Source organism: Cyanistes caeruleus, chromosome 22, assembly GCF_971803275.1.
Source record: "Cyanistes caeruleus chromosome 22, bCyaCae1.hap1.1, whole genome shotgun sequence".
NCBI classification, from domain to species: Eukaryota; Metazoa; Chordata; class Aves; order Passeriformes; family Paridae; genus Cyanistes; species Cyanistes caeruleus.
Window position 1 is genome coordinate 5,954,856 of NC_141722.1, and position 23,479 is coordinate 5,978,334.

A 23,479-nucleotide genomic window follows, 5' to 3' on the forward strand; every position below is an offset into this window, starting at 1 on the left:
GGGGGTGGTGTTCCAATTGACCAATGATAGTGATGTGTAAGTTTAATGACCAATGACAGTTTTGCCTCTCAGACTTTCTTGGACCTGTCTATAAATGATGATCAGGGATAATAAACTTAGCTCTCTTGGACAACACAGCTGAGAGAGTTTGTGTCGTACTTCTCACTGTTTCTAATATAGTGTGACAATTACCAATCAATAACTGCTGTATTTGACTTCTTTGGAAAGGTATCTTCCCATGAGGAGCATGAAAACCACACCAAATCCGCTGTGGTGCTGAATAATGGGACAAAATTCTCCTTTTTTTCTGGAAAACTTGTCCATGAGAGAGAACTGGGATGTGGCTTCTGCTGCCACCTGGTGCTGCCGCCTAGTTTGGCTGGGGAACTGGTCCCAGTGATCCACAACGCGAATGTACGAGTCTTTCTCGACGTCCAGGCTTGACCCAAGGGAAAATGAGACACCAAAATATAGGCTGGAAAAAAAGAGGAGAAATTATGATTATATAAATATATATAGTGTAGTAATATATGGAATATATGGCACTGGTTCCTGTGGATTTGTGGGGTGTGGAATAGCTTAAAGCATGTGCTGAGAGGCCACTTTGATGGAACACAGTGAGTAAACACGATCATTTCCCCAATAAATTATTTCTAGCAGCAAAGATGCCCCCTAGAGCAGGCAGTATTTCACTGCTCTGGGGATGGGTAGCTGCTCTTGTTAGGGAATAGTTACAGACAATATTTCTGTAAAACCTGCAAAGCACCTCCTGCTACATCCTTCTGGCCCTCTTAGGTTTTACAGGGTGAAATGAATTCTTTTATAGACATGAAGTCCAATGAGGAGGAATTATTTCTTCTATACTAATCAGTCTTTAAAGGCAATAAAAGGAGTTGCAAACCAAATTTTTTGTGTGTTCCAAACAGATCTAAAAATGACCTGCAGGGAATTATCTAGGAAAGACAGAACTGAGCTGACCTGGCTGTGTTCTCACAAAGGTGGTGGAAGCAGCATTACAGAGCTCAGAGAAGAGGTTCATCTTGGGTGTTTAAAACCTTCTGAACCTGATTAAAACCATCTGACTTAATTAAAACGCTCGGTGAAGAGCTTTGCCTGGTCGCAGAAGCAGTAGAGGGCACTGCTGCCATGCTTACAGCAGCACTTCCCTGGTTTTCAGGATTTCAAAGAAACACAGAACAGGCTCAGGTCATCGAGTCCTACTCCTGGCCCTGCACAAGATGGCGCAAGAAGTGCCCAGCTCTGTGTGGGGTTTGGAGCAGGATTTAGGAGTGTGATGAGCAGCAGATGCCACTTCTGTCCCAGACTCAGGGTGTGCCTGCCCTGGGGACAGAGGAATGATTCTGTGTGTACCATGGCTTGAGGATCTCTGCCCATCCCTGAGGGATGACTGCAGCTGGACATGACAGGGATAAAACCGAGCCTGAGGAATGTGTGACATCCTCAGGGATCCCTCAGTCCAGTTTTCCTGTGGCTAGGAGTTGGTCAGTCATTGATTTGTAAACGTCAGGTGTCTGACCTGGTTGCTGAGTGATTTCTTTCACAACCAGATGGATGCTCAGGGACAAAACAGGAAGGGCAAGCAGGATTCAGGATCAGCCTTGTTGCCTGGGAATCAGTGATGGTAAATGGGGAGCACTGCCAGCACAGGGAATTATGGAAAGTTTGTTCTCTGGCAGCACAGGGAGAAATTGGAAAATGCAGGAAACTAAAAGGTATCTGCTGGGTTCAGAAAAAGCACATCTTTTAAGGAAGAGGTAGTTAAGAAAGGTGGAGGCAGGTCTGCTGATAGAGGACAATGTGCAAAGATGTTATTTTGGATGATATTGGGTGATTTTTTGCAGTTTTTTTAAATATCTGCCTGGCCACAGAATTAGGAACATCAACTGTGAATGAAGAGGGAAGGTAAAGTAAATGGGTGTCTGAGTGTAGCTAGTTAGTAACCATGAGAACAAACCAGTCTTACCAGAATGGAGTGGTGCTTTTCTTTCTGGTACTTTTTCTAATAAAATGTTTTGGGGAAAGGAGTGGCTTCACTGGGGGCCACAGTTACTCTTAGCCTTCTATCTGAGGCAGCAGGACCAGTAATTTTACCCAGGCTATTGTAAATGAAGGTGCAGAGCTATTGAGTGTGTCATTCTTTCATCTGAAAAATTACCCTGCTCCTTTCTATGAAGAAAAAGGATAATTTAACTACAGTGCAGGATATTTTTTTAATATGGGGTGTTGGGGAGGTATATTTCCTTTTGTGCAGAGGCAAAGGGTATCTGCATCACCTTTCTAAGAATTAGAACAAAGAGGTTAAATGAGAAGGTTTTCAAATGCATTTGTGATCTGAGCATTTGCAAAATAGAAGGGAGTTGAATACATGAAAAGAAAAGTTAATAATGCTAGGCTATAGAGAATTCTGATGCAAATGAACCAGAAGTTGGCAGAGACCAGTCTCTTTTCATTTCTGTTTTTGACAGTCACAAGAGTGTGATGTAAGGCTCATATTCAGAAGCTTGTGCTGAAGCTTCTGGATTCCAGACTAATCTCTGCATTTGTGTTGTTCTGATTATATCAACTGCTTTGATGTTTCTGTTTTCAGAATTAGATTTAATTTTCCCTTTGCAGAGACTTTTTTTAAGCATTAATTCTGTCTCTTCAAGTCTGTGTTGTGTTGGCACTGGCCTTAGCTTGACTCTCCTCTTGGTGAAAAGCTCCATCTGATCCTCATCAGAAAATTGGATTCAGGCACATACTTTTGAAAATCTCCCATCAAGATTTCAGGTTTCCCAACAAGAAAACTAAAATTTAAAAAAAAAAAAAAAAAAAAGTGTCCTGGTATTATCAAGTCTCTGGTCAGAATTCTCTCTTGTGTTATCAAGTAACTCCCAGGGCAGCAGAAACCTGAAGGCTGAAAGAAATTTTTTTTTTTTTCCTCAATTACAGGAGGATGAACAGCTTTTTTTAATCCCTGGACTGTTTTGTGGGGGGTTTGACCAATGTTTAATACAAGAATGGAGTTTTTGATAAGCCTACGACTGCAATGGAGCAGAAGCACACAGTGATGTCAGTGACTTTGCTGACTGGGGACAACAAAGATGTTGAACTTAGAACTGCAGGGTCTTAGGGCTGTAAGGAAATGTTTTATAATGACCAAGCTTCAAATTGACTCCCTGGTAGCTCTGAGAGCAGAAATTGGCATTAACTCCTGGTGAGCTAACAAGAATCAACATCCCTGCAGGATGGATGTATTTGCAGTGCTCCAAGGAGTCTGGTACCTACTGGGCCAGCTGGTTTGGGATAAGGTTTTTCTGTGGCAGCCTAGAAGAAAATAATGAGCCCCCCACTATTTTGATTCCCTTTGGAACAAGAACATGGTATTTCTCCTGTATAGAGCCTGCAGTGATAATTCTTTCCTTTGACAGTAACAAAAACAGGGTTTGGCTGTTTTACTTTTCCTGTTACCAGCTGAGCTTGTGCCTGCTGCTATCTCAGCCCATTCCACAGCTGCCAGTGCCTGGTCACACATAATAACAAAGAGGAATCCAGTGCAGAGGAACCATCTCATGTAGCATCATGTAGAGGTGGTAAGGCAACGCTACCTTCCCAAGAGCGCCTAGCACCTTCAGAGGAGACAGCATCTGGGCAGGCCACAATCACATGCACACACATGCACATATGTGCACACGGATATCAGTCGCTGACAGAGAGGCAAAAAGGGTCTCTGTATGGAGTTCCAGTAGAGTTTATTCCAACCACACACCAAAAAAGTCCAGGAACAGGGACAAGGATTAATGGAGGGTCCAGGAATATATAGGGGCTTGAGCGGGGGGGATCCGAGGGTCAGGGTCCAATGGGGACCATTGGACCGTTGGACCATTTCCAAGGGGAAAGTGGTGCAGAGGTGGGGGTCAGGGAGAGGGAAAACCAATAGCATTACAGGGGTGGAGGACCACACCAAACTCGGGCCAACTGGGAAAGAAGGAAGGGAGAACTTTCTAGGGAACATAGAAGGTGAAAAGGGAAGGGACAGCCAACAGGCTAACTGGGTATATAAACTGGGGTACAACAAAATGGAGGCGCAAAGCACTATGGAAAAAATCCTTCCTATTAACTTTACAGTGGGCAAAATCTTACATCCTGGAGGCCTTCTTCCACACCATGGTAGCTCTTGGCTCCAGAACCTCCACAATCTCACTCTTGCTGTTGTTATAAATTTGTATTGTGATACTGGCTTTCGCAGATGAATATTATATATTAAATACTTTTTAGCTATGCTAACAAGTCTTAAGTTTAAAAGAATTTCCTAGGTACAAGGCAAGGAAACCCCAGAGGGAAGGACACTGGGGCCCAAGCTGTTATCAGGAGAACAATAGAACCCAAACTGTTATCAGCAGAAGATATGAAGACCAGCTGCCCTCAGGGGAAGGATGAGGGGCCCAGGCTGTTATCAACAAGTGACCATCTGCAGCAAAAAGGAAACCAAACTCCAAAATAATACTGACCAGCTAGAATAACGATAACCAGCAAAAATTATGCTGACCAGCAGAAAATAACATGATCCAAGGAGGTGGAACCAGGGAGGGGACATGCTTGAATATGCATTAACCTCTCACAGCAAGGATGGAATAAAAGGAGTGTTCCTGAGATACCAAGTGTGTTCCTGGCAACCCACCAGGGCACCCGGCCGTTTTAACCCTTTGCTTTATTTCTTTTGTCTCCTAATTGTCTTTTGTTTATATTAAATTCTTTTTATAATTTATTAAGTGAATCTCATTTTTAAGAATTTTTGGGGGCTCTTTCCGGGATAAGCACCTCACCTCTAGGACCACCGGAGATCCAGAACGGGGAAACAGGCACGCCTCTGCTGAGTTCACCAGATCCCGCTCTGTTTCTCCTAGTATGGGCCAAGCGGCTGCAGGTCAAAACCCCGAGGACAAGAAGGAGAGGAATAAAGCAAAGGAAAGGGGAAAATAAAAGCTCCCTAAAAACCACGGTATTTTTGCTCCATAATTCTTGTGCACGAAGACCCAAAGAAGAAGACGGATTGTAAGTAATCTTTGGGGGAGCGGGAAGCGGGGGTTGCAAGATACCCCCGGGGTTACTGGGACTGGGTCTCAGGGGAGGGGTGAGCCCCTCGGGAAAGGGAGCCCAAGGTTTTCCTGGCACAATCCACTGGGAAAACAGAGTAAAATGTGGATTCTCTAAAACTTTGTCAAGTTGAGGATTAAATCCAAGAAATTTGGACTTAAAACTGCCAAATTGAAGAATAATCCAAGAAACTTGGGATATTTGACATATTACAGTGCCCATGGGCGGATATTAACAAGGGAAGTAAAGAGCACCTTATTGTCTTGCTGTGACTGGCTGGAGTTGAATGAACAGATGTGAGAATGCGTAAATAGGTGTGATTGTTGCGTTAAAGTTTGTGGGGGTTTTTTTTTGAATTGTGTTGTTAAAGAGGAAAGGTTTTCTGTGCTGTGCTGGAGTAAGAGTGAACACGGGTCAATGCTTCCACAGGGACTGGATCACGGTGGGGACACATGGAGGGATTCGCTTCCTCCCTGCGAGCTCCTGTCTTGGAGCCCCGGGGTGGCAAACCAGAACTGGGGCTTGTAGCCCAGGAGCCGCGGGGGTGTTGTATCAAATCTGTTCTCAGCGGGATAGCAGCTCTGGTCTCAGAGCAAAGCCAAGGTTATCTTTAGTGGTGATGGTCCCTCCGCACCTTTCCCCCGCCCCGGGCAACAAGAGCTGCTTGCGGGGTAGGGGTCGCTTTGGTGAGCCGGTATGTGATTCAACGTTTGAAGTTGTTTGTTTTTTGGTTTTTTGGGGTTTTTTTAGAAGTTTTCTTCGCCCCACTGTAGCGGCGGTGAAAGGTTTTCCTGGGAGATCGTGTTCCCAGGGCTACTCCCTGCCGAGCTCTTGGGACGGAGGGGCGGGTCAGCCTCAGGAGTGCAAGGGAACTCCTGGAGCTCCGGCCAGCGGTGAGTCCGGCCAGACCCTGATAAGATCAGGGCACGGAGGGTGCCCTGAGGGGATGAGTTCAGCCCATCCCTTTTGAGTAAAGTGAGGGCAGGGGCCTTCTAAGTCTTGGTGCCCCTGGATTGTTTAAATTTATTTGGAGCTCTCAAGCCACAGAGCTGTGTTTAGGTGGCTGCAGGCAGGCTGGATTGAACCACAGATGCTGGTTCGGGTTCCCTGCTCCAGGCACAGGGGGATCGGAGGAGCTCTCAGTGACTCCTGGAACCTCCTGAAGCTGTGAAACAGGCCGGGAACATGCCCAATGGTGAGAGAGCTGGGTGAGTCCCTCTGGGACCCAGGTTTTCTATGCCAGGGTCTTATGAGACCTCGGGCACATTAAGTTCTGGGATTTCGGGAGTAAGGACTGGTGTCAAACTGTCTCAGAGAGCTTTTTCTTAGCCAGATGTGTGAGTGAGATATGGAGCAGTACTGGCGTATGGTATCAGCTCCAAACCAAGGGAGCTGCAAGTTGCAAGCCTTTGTTTTTATCGGGTTCTGAGAGAATTCCGTGTATGATGGTGCTGTGGTCTTCTGCAGCAAGAAGATGTGTCGGTGCTTAAAATTTGGGATTTCTGGAAGAGCATGTATCCTGGGAGAAAGTGGAAAAAAGAGTGAGCTCTGTTTGGTTTTTTTTCTTGAGTGACTGCAATATTTGTTTTGTAGAGAAACAAACCCATTTCTTAGTATGCCTTCCAATTTCTTTAGTGAGTATCGTAGAATTTTGTGGTTGATTTTAATTTTAAAGGCAAGTTACAATACTTTGCATAGTACTCACTCCTTGAGGTGGAAAACTTATCAGTTTGTCAATAAGTGTTAGAGCTGTTAACCCTAATGTTGTTTGTGTCCCGTGCTGATGGGCACAGCCCGTGGTTCTTAACAGCAGAACCTGGTACCAGCCTAAAAGCAAAATCCTGTGGATTGTTGAAAATCTTTTTACTGCTGCTGAAAATTATTTTGTCTCTTTTCACGATATGAAATGCTGATCATCTCTCTGATGATTGCTAAGGAGTTATTGTGATGGTGTGTTTAGCTGAAGATCAGGCTCAGAACTGCCGTGATTTCTTGTTCTTTTGAATTTGCCAGGAGAATGCACATGTCTCTAGGAGTGCTTGTGTTGTTTTGCAGCTGTGCTTATTACAGAAGCAGAAGTGAACCCAGTTAAAAGATTAAAATTAAGATTGTTGGTGTTTCGAATTAAGAATTGTGGAGACTCTAAACTTGGTCTATTTTAATAAGTACATGTGTTAATTTAGAGATGAGTCTTATTTTGTGAAAGAAGAGTTCGAAAACAATTGTAAGACTGGTTCTTGCTATAGATTGTTCATAGTATATAAGCTGCAAGTACTGTTGAAACATAAAGGTATTGTCAGAAACTTGTCAATGTTTCTAAATGCCTGTAAGAATAAAAGACCTGATCATATCTTGTCATGAGAAAAGTTACACTAGAGATTATTCACATTAAGCAGCTGTGTGAGGATAGACTCCTTTGTACCTGTAGAAGAAAACTTAGAGAAGAACGATGTCTGTGTCTTCATTTCTAGCTTGAGTGAAGATCTGTTCAAGGCAGTAGAAATAGAAATTGCAAGTTTGTTTTAGTTAGTAAAAGTAGCTAGCTAGCTGACTGGTCTCTGTGTCTAGCGCCTTTGATGGCTTTGGGGAGCGTCCCCAAAAGGAGGTGTTGGAATTTGTTGTTGATTCTGAAGCAAAGTAATTTGTGTAGTGGAGATTCTGGAGGGATGTGGTGTAAAGAGTGGTGAGATGATAGTGGCAGAGAGAAAAAGAGAGAGAGGTTTGCGTTTCCTTTCATTACAGTTGTAAAGATTTTTAGAAAGAGAGCGAGAAGTGTCTTGTTGGCTCCGAAGAGTGAGCACTGGCTTGTGGGGAGAAAAACTTTCAAGCGCGATTAGAGATGAGAATTGTGCCCGAAATAGGGGATGTTAGGAGCATCTGGAGCGCTGGGTTAAGAGTTGCTAGGTTTAGGTGTTGTTTTATTGCTTTTATGTAAAGCGGCTGCAGCAGGACCCGGTCCCTGTGAGTGGCGAACAGCAGGGCCCGGTGTGGCGGCTCCCGGTCCTCTCCCACCCGATGTGAAGGGTGCAGAGCGCGGTTCGTGAGTGGCGCTGCTGGAGCGGGACCCGCCGTGTCTGTGCCAGGGTCTCGAGGGGTGCGGGGTGCTGGCAGTGCTCGCCGGCCCGGCAGCGGCGCTGGGTGAGGTTTGCTGCTGAGGAGCGAGCTGGCCCAGCAGAGGAGCCCCAGACCAGAGCACTGTGGACTCCGGGCTCTGCCCCCCCGGCTGTGGTGGGAGCTGAGTGTGTTTGAACATGCCAGTCCTGTCTGTGAAGGGACGGCACAGCAGAGAAAGAGGAGACACGGGCTTTGCCCCAGGGTCAGCACGCAAGTGACTGGCAAGGACGCAAGTGGGCCCCTGCAGAGTGAGCGGCTGAAACAGCCTGCTCGGCCCAGAGCTGCGGCAGCAGGGGTGCGGGAGAGAGATAGCCTGAAAAACTGCTGTGAATGGGAAAGGAACGGAACAAAAGCCGAGAAACAGACCGGTGGATGATGAGACCAAAGCAAAAGTAATCTTGCTCATTAGGTTCTGAAAACCTCATCAAGGTGTTTAATTTCTTGAAATAGGATCTTTTTTTCTCTCTTATTTTTTTCTTCCCTTTCTTCTACTCTTGTTGTTAAAAGGAAGGGGTTTGTTCTAAGAAACCGATAAAAGAAGTTTGTGAAGCTAAACAAGTAAATAGTAACCAAAAGGTAAAAAAGGTAATGAATGTAATTTATTTGAAGTCAAAACTAACCTAGCCTGTCTTGTTTAACTAATCTGAACGCACAGAAAGAGATTGGCTCCTATGTTAACTGTTAAATTTTGCTTAACCCAAGAATTTTAAAGAATACTGATGGAAAATTTTGATGTGACGTTTTCATTCTCCCTGTGTTATTAAGAAATTGTTTTCAGGTACTACTGATAATTTAGGCAGAGAAGCTGCAATTTGGACCAAAGAGTGAAGTTGGATTCACACCAATAAGATCAAAAGACCTGAGGACTGGACTGTAATACCCAAAGTATTACAAAGTGATATTACTGAGTGATACCAAATGTACTCTTGAGCAGAGACCGGCGGTAATGAACTGATCCAAGGAATGAGCTAAGAATCACGCCTAACTGGGAAGTAAGACCCAGCCTGTATCAGTAGTGTTATAAATGCAACGGCAGATTAAGGATAAAAAAAGATAAATTTATTATAAATTAACAAAACAGCAAAACAGCGAGGAAAAACCACAATAAATGAACAGCGCAGCGCTGGGTGGACAGGGTCTATACGCAAGGTATAGGTGTTCCCAAATCCACGTCTGAGGGTTCTTTGGCCTGGGTTTTTATAGGGATTTTATGTCCCCAGGCTAGAATTCCAATCAGTTTCCATTCACCAAGTGTCCCTGATTGTCAGGTGAATGGATTTCCTGGCCTAGAAGATTGAGTCAGTAAGTGTCCGGGCAGAGTCTCCTCAAATGCAAAGTGATTCTGTATGTATTTTAACATATTTCATCACAGCAGAGTCGAGGGATCTGGGCTAGTGCCGATGGATATCTCGGAGGAGTTGTTTCCTCTTTGTCCTTCTTGATTGAGTTACTCTAGCATAGGTTTGGCGGGTGTGGTGTTCAATCCTGGCAACGATCATTTTCCTGAGGCTCGTCCCTTTTGTTTTGCTTGATGGTCTCGGCCGAAGTCGGCCGGGCGTTGCCTAGGTCCGGAGGTAGACTTTCAGGCTAGTTCTTTTGTCTCTATGATGGTCTTTGTCCTGTTCTTTCCTCCGAGTTGATGTGCCTGCCGAGGTTTGTTATCTGGGGGGGGGGTTCTTTTGCAATCTGTAACTTTGGAAGAGGAATTCTGCCTCGACCTGGAGGAGAATTCCTCATTCCATATCTTCATCATTTATAATTACATATACTTTATTTAAACCTTTTCTTTCGAATTTTTATTCATCCAATTCTTTATTACAGTAGTTTCAAATCCTGCCTGGACAAGTTCTGGGACACTTTGATATCCACCTTGGGGAGGAAAACTCCCACTCCAAACAGGAGGACTGGGGCTGTTTTAGTTGGGAAATCCTCATATATTTTTACTTTTGCCTGTGATTTGTATAAAGGAAGGGGGAGAACCACAACTTCCATCAGTGCCACACCATATACCTTGTCTAAATCATCCCAATATGGGAGATGCTATCTGGATTACATATAAGTGTTTAAATTAGAGAATAATAGGTATTGTGGTTCACAAAGTTAAGCCTCTCATTGCAGGAAGTGTTGGGTGTCAAATCTACTAAGAATAACTTAAATGATAACTTTTTTTACAGATGGGAAATTACTAGTGTGTGTTGAGTGGGAAGTACCGGAGGAATGGTGGGAAACTGCTGTTAAAAGGTGTCAAAAGAAATTTGCTTGTAAATTACAAAAGAGGAAGTGACAAGGAAATAGGGGGCAAGGCCAGACTGACCACTACAACTCGCCACCGAGAAGAATATAAAACACCTGCTGTGAGCTGCAACCTCATAGGCAGGATTGGTGGGGGTGTAAGCCATACTGGACCCCTATTATTCCTTTTTCTGTCACTTATCCTTCTCCCTTTTGGGACACCAGCAAAGCCATGTTACAAATGCTATCGAAAGCTTTACATGGAAAGACACTGGGGTTTCTTTCTTATTACCCACACCAGTATCGATAATCACTGCTCTAACCCATCCAAATTAAGTACCTGTATGCATAAAGGGAAAATATTAGACCACAGAAAATCTAGGAACAAGTAGTAACAGATTAGAAAACAACTGCCAAAAAAAAAAAAAAAAAAGAGAAAAAGATGGATTTTCTTCACAGTTGTTGCCAGGAGAAATAACCAAGATTTGGTAAGAGAGCAAATGGTAAGTGAAAAGATAAAGCCAACACAGCAACCTAGACCTGTATTAACCTCACGTCAGGACATGTAAGCAAAGCTCAAACAGCAATTAAATGGAGAAAACTTCTTCATGAAGTGAGAAATACTCCTGGTAAAAAGTATAAAGCTGGTAATAAAACTTGTACATAGTAAATTCCAGAGAAACCAACTCGGTATTAGACCCAAAGGAAAGTAAAAGAAAAAATTGTGTACATAGTAATAGAACCAGATTCTTCCAGTGTAATAGTACAGGGAAAAATCCTTACTCTGGAAATAGCCAAATTTTGGGGAAATACATAAATCAACAGAAAAATGACTATTAGAAAGCACCAGATGTCTTATTTTGGGATATGTGAGAAAAGGGCATACCCAAAGCTCCCTTCGCAATGGAAGGGGAATTGTACTCTGAGAATGATTCAGCTAGGATTTTTCTTTTTGTCAGGACGAGACAGAAATTAGTTTGGGGTGTTGGTTTTTGAGGTCCTAAAAAGAAATAAAAGGGAATAGTTTGAGCACCTCAAAAAAAAATGGGGAGATGAGAAATAGCCCCTGAACACATATTAGAAACATTCTTGGGCACAAGATGGAAGTTGGCGATATCAAACACCAATTTTTAAATTATGAAACTCCAAGTTGTTGTAGAAATCATAACCAGTGAAACAGCTGGAGCTATGGAATTAATAGCCAGTCAGTGATGAAAGCCACAGCAGCAATATATCAAAATAAGCTGGCTTTAGACTATTTATTGGCTAAAAGAAGGGGTGTTCTGTGAGAAAATTAATACATAAGATTGTTGTTTTCAATGACAATAAAAATGCCGTTCTAGATATCGCCAAGGATATCAGAAAAATGGCCCATGTGCCGGTCCAAAAATGAAAATCAGTAATGACCACTAACTGATGGGATAATATATCGGGGATAGAGTAGTAGAATATTTCTTCCTTGTTTAATCCCCTGTTTAATTTGGCTAATCACCAAAATAGAGGAAGGCATGCAAATAGTAGCAATGCCTACAGACTCAAAATGGGCTACATCTAGAACGGCACAAAAAAAAAAAAAACGAACGAGTGCTAGAAGCTAGAAAACAAAAATTATTGCTCAAGCCAAATGATTTATAAAAAAAGAAGAGGAGGGGTTTGTTATAAATTTGTATTGTGATATTGGCTTTTGCAGATGAATATTATATATTAAATACTTTTTAGCTATGCTAACAAGTCTTAAGTTTAAAAGAATTTCCTAGGTACAAGGCAAGGAAACCCCAGAGGGAAGGACACTGGTGCCCAAGCTGTTATCAGGAGAACAATAGAACCCAAACTGTTATCAGCGGAAGATGTGAAGACCAGCTGCCCTCAGGGGAAGGATGAGGGGCCCAGGCTGTTATCAACAAGTGACCATCTGCAGCAAAAAGGAAACCAAACTCCAAAATAATACTGACCAGCTAGAATAACGATAACCAGCAAAAATTATGCTGACCAGCAGAAAATAACATGATCCAAGGAGGTGGAACCAGGGAGGGGACATGCTTGAATATGCATTAACCTCTCACAGCAAGGATGGAATAAAAGGAGTGTTCCTGAGATACCAGGTGTGTTCCTGGCAACCCACCAGGGCACCTGGCCGTTTTAACCCTTTGCTTTATTTCTTTTGTCTCCTAATTGTCTTTTGTTTATATTAAATTCTTTTTATAATTTATTAAGTGAATCTCATTTTTAAGACTGTCACTCCTCAGACTGTTCTCAAAGCCTGGGCAGTTATGAAAGCTGGTGACCCAACTTCCTCCCTTCTTACAGCAGGGTGTTTATCTTGCTCACTCGACTTGGTGACTCCTGGCAAGGAAAGGCCCCAGAACAACCAGTCCCCCCAATTGGTAGCTGGAGTGGCAATTTCAGTATCTTTGAGCAGTTAGTGATGGCGTTGGGGTGTGTTCTGATGATAGTCCAGGTCACAGAAATAAGCCCTTTGCCTTGAAATACTGAGACTGGAGTTCTGTGAGGAATTCAGACATTTCTTCTGTATTCCTGCCATAATGCTGGAAGCACTGGTGGCTTTTGGGCAGGAAGCAACTGCAGTTCCCAGAGCTCTCCAAAGCAAAGGAATTATATAGAAAACCAAGAGGTTTTCTCCACAGTTCCCCCCAGCCTCTCCACTCAGAATTGCAAACAACGTTGACTTTGCCAGCATGAAAGTTTAGCCTAGTAAAGGTTTAAGGGCTTTTGACTTAAAAGGGATCCTACAGAAAACATAATTAATTCCTCTGGGCTACACATCTCACTGGTAACTTGGTTTAAAATCCAGTACTGCAGGACTGTGCTTACAGAAGCATCTGGGAAACCAAAGAAACAAGAAGATTTTAAATTTTCCAGTTCAAGCTGCTTTCCTAAAAAGAATTGAGATCTGCTGTGAACCAAGGTCCTTCCTCAAAAGAATGACCAGTTTTCCTGGGAACAGTGAAATGGTGCGATGAGTAAACCAGTTTATAAAATTATTTTGATTTACAAGTGGAAACCCATCCACTTCTTAATGCTTCTGAGCTCATGCAATTATGCATTTCCTGTGTCAGGGTGGTTACAGCGTTGACAAGATAAAGAGGAAAGTAATTCCTTTTATCTGTTTTAAAGGCAGAAAAGCACACTCCCTTAGTCACTCAGGGAGACAGAGCCCCTCCCAAACACCCCAAGCTGAATATCAAATTTCTCTCTCCTCCATGTCCTGCTTTGAGACAGGAGGTAAGTCCTGGCTGCATATTTTGATATTTCCCTTCATGATAGACTTCTCAAAAATCTCTCCACTTCTCTCACGTAACTTTCCTTTCCTGGCTGCCAGCAGCTTTCAGTCCTGCCCTGACACTGTCAAAGATGAACTGAGAATGGAGTTTGTTATAGGCCAACATTCACAGATTTATTAACCCTTATGCAAGTCAATTAATGTAGTTTAGCCTCAAAATTGCGACCATGACATTTACATAATGATTGGAGGTGTTGATAAACAGCCTGAATAATGAAAAGCATTTCTCTGTCTTTGTGTCAGTGTGTGACTGGTGAGAAATAATTTATTTGTCACATTCACATGCCACCATCTCCATCAGAATTTAGGCTTTGTGGTACCTTTTTATTTCCCATTAACCCTCAGGAATTCTGAGTCATCAGAGGCTGTTTGAAATTAAGATTGAGAGGTAAGAACTATGTCCTTCAACCCTGCTAGTTGATAATAGAGACAATTTGCTAATTGCTCCCTGCTCAGTGGAAATGCCTCTTGCTTGGAGGTAGGTTTGGGGTATAGGTGGAGGCTGAACAGAGCTTCTGTATCAGGCACATCTGTACAAGTTGTCAAACAACAGCATTTTTGTGAAATTAACTTTCTTTGTTATTTCTAGTGTCAGGAAAATTAATCCACAAACACCAGAGGTTTATGTCCAAAAAGGAGACAGAGGAGTCCTTTTACTTTATTCGAATAAAGGGAGAGGCCATGGGGCATTCTCCTGGGGTCTCTCAAATTTTTGGAGGGCGCAGCCTCCTTTTTATCCTAATTCCCGGCCGCTTGTCCCTTCTCTCTTTCCCCATAGGCTGAGGTACTTGAGAGGTGCAGGCTTCCCAGAAAGCCTGATACCTGGGATACCTCCTCCTGAGAGGAATGATGAGCTTGTCTTTACAAACAAGCTGTGGATCAGTTGATAAGATGTAGCTATCAGTGAGAGACGACAGAAACAATAGGATGGATTCCAGTAGAAGATCAAAGAGGCACTGAAAGAACACTATGAATTCCAAAAAGTTAAGAAAGGATTATGCATTGGGGGTGGGGGGGGAAGGTACCCCAGGTATCAGGCGTTTCGGGAAGCCTGTACCTCTCAAGTACCTCAGCCTATGGGGAAAGAGAAGAAGGGACAAGCGGCCGGGAATTAGGATAAAAAGGAGGCTGCGCCCTCCAAAATTTGAGAGACCCCAGGGGAATGCCCCATGGTCTCTCCCTTTATTCAAATAAAGAAAAAGGACTCCTCTGTCTCCTTTTTGGACATAAACCTCTGGTGTTCGTGGATTAATTTTCCTGACACTCCCAATGCATAATCCCTTCTTAATTCTTAACTTTTGTGGAATTCATGGTGCTTTTTCAATGCCTCTTTGATCTTTTAGTGGAATCCATCCCATTGTTTCTGTTGTCTCTCACTGATAGCTGCGTCTTATCAGCAGACCCACAACTTGTTTGTAAAGACAAACCCGTCATTCCTCTCAATCCCTCCTCTTTTAATTTTTGTTAATAATTGTCTTTACAAACTTTAGTTATCATTGACTTAATTTCTTTTTCTTGGGTCTTTTTTGGCCTTGCAATTATTTGCAGTGGCATTACTCTCGACCTTTTTGTAGCCGTTTCTGGGTCAGTAGGCACGGCTACTACTTGCATTCTTTTGATCACATGTTGAATGAGTTAAGCAAGGGATAATGTATGGTAAAAAGATTAGAGTTGTTACAACTGGAACAGTCATAAGGAGGGCAGTTGGGGTCTAACAATTTAAACTTAAAGTCTAGTCACAAGCACTCTTTTCAATTGAGAGGCAGCCAGCTGTTCACCAGTCTTCACAGAAGTAATTGTGAATGCCGTTTATTTTTATCTTTCGCACACCTTTTATAGGGTTCTACAGGGTCCGCAGGCAGAGTAAGCTACTATTGGCTAACACATACAATTTACATTTTTTCTCCTACACACAAGGATATTGTTTTGCTTTACTCTCTCTTCTGCAGGTAAGTTTCAAAGATTTTAGCCTTTAATATTACTACTTATTTCAAAGGCTGGTTTGTGCATACAGGCCTTTACTAATATATAAAATATATCAACAATTCCCCCTTTCTCTTTTTGCACAAACCAGGCTTTGGATAAGATATCATACCACTTAGACTGTCATCCCGATTAACATTATAAGTAAAGTCCATCCCCCTTCTAGCATAAGAGACCTCAACCATCCAGTGATGCCCCAGCTGGTGAACCAACTTCCAATGTGGTCACTATCTTCTTTTAGGGCATGTAACCCATCCTGTAGCTGTTGTAGTTGCTTATGGATGGAAGCTGAATGATCAGTAAGATCCAAGCAGCACATGCCTTCAAACTCCTCACAACCATGTCCTTGTGCTAAGAGCAAAAAGTCAATTGCAACTTCATTTCATAATACTGCATGACATACACTACTCACATCGGCTGAAAGCTCACTTAACATTGTGGATGTTAAGTTCAATCCTTCCTTAGTCCAGCAAGCGAGCCTTTTTAGGGTGGCTAAACTTTAATTCATTCAGGCTTCGCTTTGACTGTTTGATGTTCTTCATTTTGCTAGCTATATTCAACAATTGATGTAAGCTTGGATGGAACAAAGTTTCCCAAGATAACAGGGTCTTCTATGTGGACTAGCAGGAATCTAATTCCATGCTCTATCTCCACAGATTAGGAATATGGAACTAGGTAATCGCTTTGGTAATTGTTCTGTGAGATTGCACCACAAATAAAGGCTTTACTTTCAATGGTAGTAACGAGATCAGCTATAGGGTTGACTGACTGCAGCCTAGTGCTGCATTACTTTGTTGGAATGACTTTTTGTTGAGGGTTCAAACATTATCCATCCACCTGAGGTATTGGTGGAACTAAACAAATCTAATTCTTCTGAGGGTTGTAACATTGAGAACTTTGGTAATTTTTGCTTGCCAACAGGCTTCAAGTTGTCTTAATGTGAAGCCAACAGTGCAACTGCACTCTTGCAACATTGCCAATCGATTCAGTCAAGTCTTATTACTAACTAAACCTTTAAATGCTGGAGGATCCCATTCAGGGACTCCTATGATACAGGTGCGAAAGGATCTCCAGGGGTGGCTAGGCTCAGACACATTGACCTTTGGCCAGTTCTGTGTGCCAGAATGACCCATATGTTCTGTCGCTTTTGGATGTTAGTTAGCAGACAGTTGGTTGGGACTATACACATCACAATTACCATAATCAGTTCGTTCCATGTAAATGACATCATATTTGCAAACTTACAGCTAAAACTTCAATCGTTAAATGAACTTTCAAAGATGCTTACACTGACTCTTGAAGGGGGAATACTTATACTTTATCCTAACATAACAATTACTACACAGGCTAAACTTGTTATCTTAATCTATTATCTAACTACCTTTAACACACGTGCTTTGGTATATATGTAGTCTAAGCGTGAAAGCAATTTGCTAAAAGGGTAAACACACAACTACAATTTGCTTTATATACAGTTAGATGGAGTCTCTATACTTTTCTTAGATCTTCTACAGAATTTCTCTAACACAGTTCAGTCCTGGAACGTTCACTGCTCCTGTGATGTCAGCTGGCAGCTGATCGGTGACTGAGGGCTTTGATGTTCAAGTTGTTCTTCACATCCTTCTAAATCTTAAAACAAAGGATAACTGAAAAATTGGTAGAGACACAACATCATAATAACAACATAAAATTTCTGTTGGCAACTGTCTATAGAGTGTTCAGACACAACTGTGTCCTGACAGGACCACTTCTGATCCATGTCTGGAGTACCAAGGCTGTGTGATGACTTCTCTGTTCACTGGATCTCATGTGTTCAGAGGCACACAGTCTGGTCAGATGGACAGGTGACCTTTTTGAACCTGCCAACAAAACACAAACACTTCTCCCCTTAAAGTTAATGAATTACACTAATCAAATGTTTTTAGGGCATCCATTTCCCCCGTTTTCTTAAAAAAAAATAAAATGAGATGTACTTCTGTTATAAACATCAACAGCAACACAAAACCATGTACACAATTAATAAGAACTTATACCGGTTAAAAATCAATTAAATCATAAACATTATTAATAACATATGTAATATAAAACTACTATTAATTACTAAAACACTGCACTAGCATCCCATAGTTAGCAAACAAACAGAAACAAAACAATCAGTGAAGGATTGGGTAATCACCTCCAGAAATGATTCTCCAAGCTCACTTCAAAATTGATCCAGCTGTCATATTAATAGGGTCAAATTACTGATTCAAAAAGTGACTCAAATACTGTTTTGGTGCAAAAAACATCTGGATCTGCTGGCAAACATTCCATCCAGGTAAAGTCAAGGCTTAGCCAGGGCCTGGCTTTATACTGGAAAGATGCCTCTTAACATATTCCTAGAACAAGGTTCTCAATAGTAGCAGCTATGAGATGCTTACAGCACAGCAAACTCTAAAAATGCATTTGTACAAATCAAATGATCAGAAGCCTTAGGTACTAGACCAATTAAACCATGCAGCAGTTGGTTTAATCTGAGGCGTCCCCCATGGCAGCTGATCCTCAGCAATGATACATCTTCTTAAAATTCTGGAAACACTGAAAAATAAGAAAGCTATAACAAACAAAAACTGCAGAGATTGCAACAACCAATAGAACTCCTGATGAAGTCAAGGGTGTCACTGACTGCATTCACTTCTATCCACAAGCAGGTGTTCACCAGTGTTCTGTCACAGCTGTGTCAGTTGTGGCTGTCTTCATATCTCTAGGAAAATAACTATACTTTGCAGTTTAGACAAGTGTCTCCAATAAAACATAAAACAATTTAAATTAAACAATATTTAAACCTAACAATAATTATATATGACAAAAGTAAATAACAAACTTAACCTTAAAAGAATATCTAAGTTAGAAAACTTAACTTAAAAACATTCAAGCCTAAACATTATAAAACTTGACTATCCTTAATTCAATTAACACTTAATCTATATTAAATGAAAACATAACTTAATCTTATTCTGTTACTACAAAAAAGCAACTAAAAGCTTGATATATACCTTTTAAACACAATATAACAATAACATGGATTCACTATAAAGATTATAAGAATGTAACAAATACATCACAATTCTATGTCATCTAGCTTTGAGAATAACCCACAATAACTGCAAATGTTACTAAAAATACTTATTCATAACAGGAATTTGCCTAGTATATGCTTAAATTGGTTAGGATTTTAAAGTGTAGTTTTTCTAGAGAAAAACCACAACAAAACAGGATTTGGCAGGTTGCCATTTAGCTTTTGTAGCACTTTTCAAAAACATCAAGTCCAATTTTTAAACTAAAATCCAAAATCCAAATTGGTATATATGCAGTTATATGTGTTTTATATAACTTAAAAGAACTTACATTAAAATTACCTTATTAAAATTGTGGAAAAAACAAGCAAATAGATAATATATACTTTAACTTAACTTTGTCTTGTACAGTAAAGTTCTCTTAACTAATTATTTTTTAAACCACAAACCTCTTCTGTAGATAACATTAATTGGAAAGTTTTCCTAGAAGCTGTAAATCACAACATATTTTAACCTTGGGTTCTAAAACCAATTATTGCAAGACAACTTCTGTTAAACACTTTTTCTCTCTCTCTTTTTTTTTTCTTTTTTTTTTCTCTCTTTTTTTTCCTTTTTTTCCCTCCTTTTTTCTCTTTTTTTTTTTCCTTCAAAGAATCACAATAATTTCTCTAGTAAAACTCTAAAAACTGCAATTGCATAAACTCGTAATTACTTAAAACACAAAATTAACTCTACAATGGTATATAAAAACATTTTGAAAACCCAATAAATCATGACTTTTTAACAAACTGGGTATTATCTGGGTGCTTCTTCTTAGAGAGGGAGCGGGGGGGGGGGGGCGAGGTTGACTGCCCACTCTGCTGCTGCAGCTGCTCTTATCTTTCTTCACATTCTCTACATACTCTCGCAGAGAGGAAAAATGGAGAGAAAGAAAAATAAAACCTCACAAAGTTAACTCTAACAAATGCAGTTTTTTCTCTCAATCTCTCTTGTTGCTCGCCGATAGAGAAAAAAGGGCACTTTTACAAGAGCAGGCAATGTTACACGAAAAGTCTCTCACGGCCAGGTGCTAACAGCGGCTATCATTGCAGCTTATCAGCGTGGCCTTGGAACTTTTCTTGCGCTGCTTCTACTACCTCTGTGCTCCCCCATGTCCCCCTAGTTCGGGTGGAAACCAATCTAAACTTGGCTCCTTTTCTTCCAGGGTGGTAAAGATGGAACTTAAATAAGATTGTGATGTTAAAAGCAACTCCAAAAATGAAGCAAATATTTCTGGATGTATCACATCCTGCCATAACTGAACAGATTCTGTTCATTGTTTCAGCGTTTGCTGTGGAATTTCTTTCTCATTATTTTCTTCTCTTTGACTCTCCCTCCCTCTCTCCATGGGCAGCATGGATAGGAGATAGCTTGCCCAGCAGTGGGAGATAAAGGCATCTGCCGCTGTGACGCAGGCAGAATTACGGGGCTCACAGCCTCAGCATATCTTGCTTTTCTGTCTTTTAAGGTATTAATTACAATCTGCCAAGTTCAACCGAGAGACACAGTGTCCTTGCTCTTTTCCGTAATTGCCGTTTCCCATATCAGAGCTGATATATCAGTCCATTCTTGCACTGCAAAAAGCAGTGTGAGCACTGCAAATGCCCATGACAATTAGCCCATATAATGAGCATATTCAGGTCCTTTTCCCTGGCTGCTCCACCTCGTTTAACGAGGATGCAGAGAAGCAGTTTATCTGCTGCCGCAAATTCCACATCCATGCTGACGGCCCGTGGCAGGGGGGAATGTTGCGACCCTTCTACAACGCCCCTGCCTTCGGACTCCCCCAGCGACTCGCCCCTATTGATTCGCGAGCCGCCTATCTGGTACCGATCCAAGGCAGCGTCTATCTGCAATCAGATCCGCTCCACCAACCTCGGTCCAAGGCTCTGTCCCACCGTGCGTGGATCCACTGAAGCCCCCCTGCCTGCAGGGTGTCCTGTTCAGAGCGCCAGATATTGAGAGACCACCAGCTATTCACCAGTCTTCACAGAAGTAATTCTGAATGCTGTTTATTTTTATCTTTAGCACACCTTTTATAGGGTTCTACAGGGTCCGCAGGCAGAGTAAGCTACTATTGGCTAACACACACAGTTTACATTTTTTCTCCTACACACAAGGATATTGTTTTGCTTTACTCTCTCTTCTGCAGGCAAGTTTCAAGGATTTTAGCCTTTAATATTACGACTTATTTCAAAGGCTGGTTTGTGCATACAGGCCTTTACTAATATATAAAATATATCAACGCTTTTCTACATATGTGCTTCCTGTTCTATTTAGGCAATATATGCCTTTTTCAGAAGAATGAAGCTGCCATGGACTTCCTTCTGTGTCTTAAAATTTTGCTCAATTATGGACTTCACTCAGGGTGCTAACTTACTATTTAGGTTTGACCAGGCTGGCCACTTATGGCCAGTTTTCAGATCTCCGTGGCCCTCTGCAGACCTAACAATTTCTAAGGATAAAGGTTTTTGCTACTTCTTCTCTTAAGGTTAAAAAATTATTTTCTCACTTTAGACCCAACTTAACTATATATAAAGGCAAAATTATTAAGAGTAACATTCTAATAGTGTTATAATTTCTAATTTTCAAATTTACATTGTCTTCTACACTGCCTGTGGCAAGTGAAAGCACAGAAACAGCTTAGCATAAAGAAAGTAATGACAGCATGGATTGGCTCCCAGTGGCTGGAGATCTGAGAGTAGGGATGCCCATGCAGACTATTTCAGAAGGCAGTCTGTGGGTGGGCACTCAGGGCTTCCCCCGATGTCGACGCACCAGCTACTGCTCCAGTCCACTCCTGCGGAGTGTCAGTCGCGGCTTCCCATCCTTCTCCTCCAGCTGAGATGTCCAAACCTCTGGGGCCTCAGAGACCTTGACTCATGTTCAGCTCTCTTGACGGCTGTTTCTGTGGTTAGCAACACCTGGAAAGGTCCACGCCACTTAGCCAGCAGGGGTGCTTCTTTCCACTCTTTAACTAGGACCCAGTCTCCTGGTTGGATATTATGCACAGCAAAATCTAAAGGCAGGGTCTGTGTCAGCTGAGCTTCCTGTCGAAGAGATTTCACAAGAGACAGTATCCAAGCCACATACTGTTTTAGATATACATCACTTATCTCTACCCCCACCCCAGGCTGAGAATTACAAGGATAAGGAATTCCAAACATCAATTCAAAAGGAGACAGTTGAATATCTTCCCTGGGTCTGGCCCTTATTCTTGCTAGAGCCAGTGGTAAGAGCCGCAGCCATGGCATTTTCGTTTCTATCACTAGCTTCAGAAGATGTTTTTTTATTTCTCCATTCATCCTTTCAACCTGGCCTGAGCTTTGGGGATGCCAGGGAGTGTGGAGGTTCTATTGTATCCTTAAAGCAGTCATTACTCCTTTAAGAATTTTTCCAGTAAAATGAGTTCCTCTATTTGAGTCTCTTAAAAACGAGATTCACTTAATAAATTATAAAAAGAATTTAATATAAACAAAAGACAATTAGGAGACAAAAGAAATAAAGCAAAGGGTTAAAACGGCCGGGTGCCCTGGTGGGTTACCAGGAACACACCTGGTATCTCAGGAGTGTCCTTTTTATCCCCTCTTTGCTGTGAGAGGTTAATGCATATTCAAGCATGTCCCCTCCCTGGTTCCACCTTCTTGGATCATGTTATTTTCTGCTGGTCAGCATTATTTTGGAGTTTGGTTTCTTTTTTGCTGCAGATGGTCACTTGTTGATAAGAGTCCAGGCCCCTTATACTTCCTCAGAGAGCAGATGGGCTTCATATCTTTCCCCCTTGCCAACGTCCTGGTACCGGCTTTTTGGTAACAGTTTGCTCTCCATTTCCTGCTGCTGATAATAGCCTGCTTTCCACAGCTTGATCCTCCCATTGTCTTGCCTGTTGGAGTTACCTTGCCTTCTCCAGATGAGACATATCCTTACCATTCAGAATTCCTATCTAAGCCTGTAACTTGCTAAGAGAAAAGAATATAGTGAAAGCATATAATATATTTATCAGAATAATTGTGAAAAGCCAATATTTACAACATTAATTCACAACAAGCCCTCCTTTTATTTTTTTTATAAATCATTTGGCTTGAGCAATAATTCTTGTTTTCTAGCTTCTAGCACTCGTTCATTTTTCTCACAAATCAGTTTAGCTTTTTCCAATAGATCTTTCACATTATTTTGTTTTCCTAATACCATGATTTTTTTGTGCCATTCTAGATGTAGCCAATTTTGAGTCTGTAGGCATTACTACTATTTGCATGCCTTGCACTACTTTGGTGATTAGCCAAATTAAACAGGGGATTAAACAAGGAAGAAATATTAAACCAGCTGTAGCACTGCTACAAGGAGAAGAAACTTAGCTTCTTCTACTACTCTATCCCCAATATATTATCCCACCAGTTAGTGGTCATTACTGGTTTTCATTTTTGGACCGGCACATGGGCCATTTTTCTGATTTCTTTGGCGATATCTAGAACGGCATTTTTATTGTCACTGAAAACAACAATCTTATGTATTAATTTTCTCACAGAACACCCCTTATTTTAGCCAATAAATAGTCTAAAGCCAGCTTATTTTGATATATTGCCACTGTCTTTCATCACTGACTGGCTATTAATTCTATAGCTCCAGCTGTTTCACTGGTTATGATTTCTACAACAAC

General features: G+C 41.7%; 1 long non-coding RNA gene across 1 annotated transcript; it reads right to left on the reverse strand.

Moving 5' to 3' along the window:
• Nucleotides 1-15,537: 15,537 nt before the first annotated feature.
• Nucleotides 15,538-20,848, reverse strand: LOC147649557 (uncharacterized). Its single transcript, XR_015278643.1, has 2 exons — nucleotides 20,698-20,848; nucleotides 15,538-18,304 (listed from the first exon to the last, which is right to left on the reverse strand). It is a non-coding gene; the product is annotated as an uncharacterized LOC147649557 (long non-coding RNA).
• Between the last annotated feature and the right edge of the window lie 2,631 nt (nucleotides 20,849-23,479).